Genomic DNA, 6043 nt, shown 5'->3' on the forward strand with positions numbered 1-6043 from the left:
TTTGGAGCTGAAGTTGATATTGACGCGTACGCGTCACGACGAGCAAAAAGGGCAAAAGGACGCGCATGCGTCAGGGATGCGTATGCGTGATTGAATGAACGCTGCGCTCACTTTTAGAATGCAACGTTCTCCTGGATGCTGAAATCAAGATGCAATTCTGATCCACTTCTTCACAGGCCAAAAAGCCCACTCCAAGTACTTGATGACTGAATTAGAAAGTGTATAAAAAGGAGAAAATTTGATTTCATTAGGAGGCTGGATCTTTTATTTTTTTTCCTTGAGTTTTGATTTTTCTTTAAGCTTTTCTTTTGGGGAATTTGGTAGATTTGAGTTGAATTTTGCTTTCTGTTTTCTTAGAGTTATTGATCTTCTACATTTTCTTTTCTGTTTTCTTTGGGTACTGAAGCTTCTTTTTAAATTTTCTTCTGCTATATTGAGAATTAGAGAATTGGAGATCGGATCGGAGTTTTTCTTTTCTGTTTTTACTTGTTCTGCAATTTTTCTTTCTGATCTTTTGTTCTGTTGCAATTTCATGTTCCTGTTTAAGAATTGAGAATCTGATCTAAGCTTTCTGTTCTGTTTATTTCTCTTCTACAATTTTCCTTTTCTGTTTCAAAATTTGGAATTAAATCTGAGTCTTATTTCTAGTTTTCATCTCCTACATTCTCTTCTCAGAGTTACTACAGTTTACATTGTTAAATTCTGTTTTGATATTCCAGCACCAAATTCCCTTTATTTTTCATGCAATTTAAGTTTCTTAGTAGTTTAGATCCAGTAATTTAAATTACTTGCACTTTAAGTTTCAGTTATTTACCTTTTTTTCAATTTAAGTTTCCGCTCTTTTAATTTCTTGCACTTTAAGTTTCAGCCATTTATACTTTCTGCAATTTACTTTTCTGCCAATTTTCATTCTGCACTTTAGTTTACTTTCAATTTTCCTTTCTGTTATGTAAATTTCACCAAAATCATCAAATATCCGCTTAACTAAACTCATCACCATACTAAAGTTGCTCAATCCATCAATCCCTGTGGGATCGACCTCACTCCTGTGAGTTATTACTACTTGATACGACCCGGTACACTTACCGGTGAGTTTGTGTGGAATTGTTTTTCCCTCATCAATGATGCGCACGTAGAGAATTTGCCACTGCCAGGTTCGTGCCTAACTTCACTCTTATGAAGTTAGGCGCAAAAAAAAAAAAACAACGAGGGTGGTACCTAACTTGGGAAAATCCAAGTTAGGTGCGAGGAAGGGTGAAGCATTCGGGGAGGGCTGCGCCCAACTTTCCCATTTCAAAGTTAGGCGACATATACCTATCAATTCCTGAACCAAATCAATTCCATTCTTTCCCTACACCTTAATTGATTCTCTTTCCTAATTTTCTTGAACCCAAATCCCTTCCAACCACTTCTTTTCCTTCCCAATATATGCTAACCTGTGATCCCTTACCCAAAGCCATCCCTCAAACCTTTGACCAAAGCCCCCCTCATCCCATATTATATATATGTACATATATAATCCTTCCCCTCCTCAACGTGACCCCATCAACCCTTCCCCAAACCCCTGTAACCAAAGCAAACCCCCTCTCCCCTCCTAGCAACGTAACTACACCCCCCCCCCAAAACATAAATACATAAATAAATAAATAAAACATAAATAAAATAAATAAATAAATAAATAAATAAATAAATAAATAATTATATATAAAAAACAAAAAAATAAGTTTTAATTTTTATCTTTCTTATCCTTTTATTATTTTCGACTTCTTTTGCATTAATATTTGTTTTTATTCTTCCATACATTTTTTTATGTCTCTCTGTTTTCAGTTTTTCTTTGCTTGAGGACAAGCAAACTTTTAAGTTTGGTGTTGTCGCTTCACTTGTAGCTTTTCTGTTTATTTTAATGGCACCAAAGGGAGGTGAATCATCTTCACGGTGGAGCATAGCCTGAAGAATGAAACGGCCACTAGGATAACTAAGGTGGTTGAGTTCCTTTCATTCTATATTTCCTTTCATTCTTATTATCCTATATTCCTGTTTTCTACAATTTTACTTGAATATTTGCATGATCTTTAGTAATTCTGAGTCCTAAGTTCTAGTTTAATTCAGTTATTTTGAAATTTCAATTATTTATCTTTTAATTGAAGAGATGTCTCATGTACCGCTCACTAAGTTTGAATCCAAAGATAAAAAGAAAAAGAAGTGATGTATTGCATGAGAAATTGAGTTTATATTAAAGAGTAGTCTTATTTACCTAAATGTGGCGGTATTATCTGTGATTCTGAATGCATGATATGAACAGTGCATATTTGAATTTGAATCAAAGGATGTTGATGCATGAGGAACAAGAATTTAGAGAACTATTATGAACCATCTGAAGTAAACAAAAGCTTAATCCTTGAAGCAAAAGAAAAATAAAAGCAAGGTCCAAGGCTCTGAGCATCAATAACTAGGGAGGTCAAATATGATTAAAAGCTCAAAGAGTTGTTTTCCTAGTCATATGCTTGTGGTGTAAATGTGTCAAGTAATCCTTGAGACAGAGCACTAAGAGTCGAGATCAAGTGCATTTAACAGAGTATGCCAAAGGCTTTGAGCACCACTGTCTGGGAGTAACTGAAAAGAAAATCAGAACTTAAAGAGAGTTCCCCAGTCAAGTGCTTGTGGTGTTGTTGTGTCAATTGAAGCTTAAGACAAAGCATTTAAAGTCACGGATAGGCTCAGGGTGCAAAGCACCAAAGAAAAGAGAATTAAAGGAAATTTGTTGTGTTCAAGGATTAAACTGAAGTATAAAAGATTAGAGAATTCATAATATTATCCGGATTCTAATTCCGAATGAAGTGACATTCCTCTGATTCAAAAGATAGTGAGATGCCAAAACTATTCAGGATTTCAGTGTATAAACCCCACTTTAAGAAGAGACAGAAGCTTAATTGAACACTTAATTCTCATGCAAATTCACATCCTAAGCCAATATTAGTTTTAGTTGCTTGAGGACAAGCAACAATTCAAGTTTGGTGTTGTGATGCGTGAGCATCTTTCCTATCGTTTCCTAGTGAATTTGCATTTGATTGTTAAGTTTAATCAAGATTTAAATATTTTTTAGCTAGTATGAATGCTACTTTGAGTTGTGTTCAATTTTTTTTTATTTCAGGTAGCATTCGGATGGATTTGATGGAGTTTTATAGAAGAAGAGGCAAAAAGTGGATGATGTTGTCAACCCTGACCTCCCTGCACTCTAACAAACATAACTTGAGCTATAGAGGTCCAATTGATGTGATTCTAGTGGTATTAGAAAGCTAACTTCCAGAAATTTCCAACGATATATAATAGTATTCCCTTCTTCTTCATTATGTTCAGCCAAGGTGGCGCCTAACTTGGAATTTCCCAAGTCAGGCACCATGATTTCGAAGTTAGGCGCCAGGAAGGCCAAACCAGCGAAGTTAGGCGCCATGAATGTGAAGTTAGGCACCAGTTCAACGTGAAGCACTCCCTGGAGGCACTGCAAGGGTGGCACCTAACTTGGAATTTCCCAAGTTAGGCGCCAGTTCATTACTACACCATGGTCCCCACGCCAAATCAAGGCATCAACAGAGATTTTAATTAATTTTGATTAAAACTTTATCTTATTTTAAAATAGGAAAAGATATTATTTAGTTTTAGAAAATATATTTTACATTAATTAGGATTAGATATAAAAGGGAAAAGAATCAGTCCTTCGGGCTCTTCTCATCTCTTCTTTTCTACTTTATTCCGCACTTTACAGTTTTACAGAACCCTAGTTTTCTTTCTGAACCATGAGCAACTAGACCTCCACTGTTAAGGTTAGGAGCTCTGTCTATTGTATAGATTGATACTATTATTTTTCTATTTTAATTCATGTACTGATTTTTATTTCAAGAATTATTTTCGTTCTTTATCTTATGAATCTGGGTGGAACGGAAGTATGACCCTTGTTCTAATTGAGTTCTTATATAACTTGGAAAAGCTCTTTACTTGAATAACATCTTGAAAATAATTTCTCCTAAATTCCTAATTATCTAGACTTAACGGGATACATGACATATAATCCTCTTATATTTGGGTAATTAGGGTTTCTGTGGCATATAAACTAGAATTAAACTTAACCCTCTAGTTTGAATCAAGTGACCAAGGAATTGGCGGTTGATGAAGGTTAGAGGAGACTAAAAAGGTCTAAGGAATTATGGTATAGTCACATATAGTTTTCCATGAATTGAATCTTGCATGATTAAAATAGTTGGTAAGAAAAGTCAATCCGGAAGATAGATATCTCTGAAACCTTAACTGTTTTCTCCATATATTTCACAGCCCGTTTACTATTTGCTTTCTGATTTTCTGAATTTACTGTTTGATGCAATTGAACTCTCAACATTCTTTTCTGCTTGTCTAACTAAGTAAATCACTCAATCATTGTTGCTTAGTCCATCAATCCTCGTGAGATCGACCCTCATTCACTTGAGGTACTACTTGGTACGACCTGGTGCACTTGCCGGTTATTTTGTGGATTATAAATTCTGCACCAGGCTACCGCAGAAGCTTTCAGATCCTGGACACTTCCTACTACCTTGCACCATAGGCACCATGATGGTTTGAAGCAAGCTATGGTTATCTTGCAGGTCTTAGTCAGGCAGATAGAAGAGTTGTTGGATTTGTAAGATCTGAACTAGGTTGATATGTTTATAATGATAATCTTAAAACTTAGATGGTTGAGGCTTGGAGTTGCTTTGTCCTTCTGGATTAACTCTGGTCTTACTGTCTTCTTCAATTGTGAATGATTTCTTCTATGACAGGCTGTATGTGATTGACGCTGGTTTGAACAGCTGCCAATACTCCTCCAGATCTGAACCACAGGGTTAGTGTGGATCTATTCTGATTGAAGATGAAGCTTCTGCAGTCTACTCTCCTTCATGATCCTATCAAAATGCCACAGACAAGGTTGAATCTTTCGGGTCAGAGAATGCTGTGCCTTTGGGTTCTAGCCTCTACCACAGAGACCCTAATCTCCCCGTAAATTGGCTGAACTGGTGTCTCGAGAAGTCCCGTCGAAGTCGTGCATTAGCCGTCTGAGATGTGTATAATCAAGATGGCAGTGCAATACTTTCCACTGAAGTATTCACACGAATCCAATTAGACACGGGTCGTTGTCAGGCACGCAGTCCTAGTATGATGAACAGAGCTAGTTGTCACAGACCATCCCATTCACTAATTTGAAGAACGAATATACATCTTAGAATTAAATCAAACACGGATTGAAAAGAAAAAGTAATACTTTTATTAATTCATAGAACTCAGTAGGGCTCCTCCCCTTAACCTAGGAGGTTTAGAAACTCATACTAATAGTAAATACAATGGTAAAAATGAAATATGGTGTAAAAGTGGCCGAAGATCCTTAACAAAGAGTGATCTTCTACTTTAAATACTAAACTAATGACTAGTAAGGGTAAAACACTTTTTTTAGTGCTAAAATCCACTTCTGGGGCCCACTTGGTGAGTGTTTGGGCTGAGATTTGATGAGATCCACGTGCTATAAGGCCTATAAGGCATTGAACACTGGCTAGGGGGCCCTCTTTGGGAGTTTGTACGCTGGTCTCTTCTCCTTGGTCGTTGGACGCCTGAAAGGAGGCAGGAGACTGGCGTTGGACGCCAGTTTTAGGCCTTCTAATTTGAAGCAAAGTACGAACTATTATGCATTGCTGGAAAGCTCTAGAAGTCACCTTTCCATAGCAATTAAGAACGCTCCATTTGGACTTTTGTAGCTCCAGAAAAGCTCTTTCGAGTGCAAGGAGGTCAGATCCAGACAACATCTACAGTGCTTTCTCTGTCTCTGAATCAGACTCTTTCTCCAGCTCCTCAATTTCAGCCAGAAAATATGTGAAATTGCATAAAAACACAAAAAATCATAGTAGAATCCAAAAATGTGAATTTAACACTAAAACTATAAAAAACTAAACAAAACATACTAAAAACTATATGAAAATAATGCCAAAAAGCATATAAAATATCCGCCATCATAACACCAAACTTA

This window comes from Arachis ipaensis, chromosome B9, assembly GCF_059453495.1.
Source record: "Arachis ipaensis isolate K30076 ecotype BB chromosome B9, ASM5945349v1, whole genome shotgun sequence".
Lineage (NCBI taxonomy): Eukaryota > Viridiplantae > Streptophyta > Magnoliopsida > Fabales > Fabaceae > Arachis > Arachis ipaensis.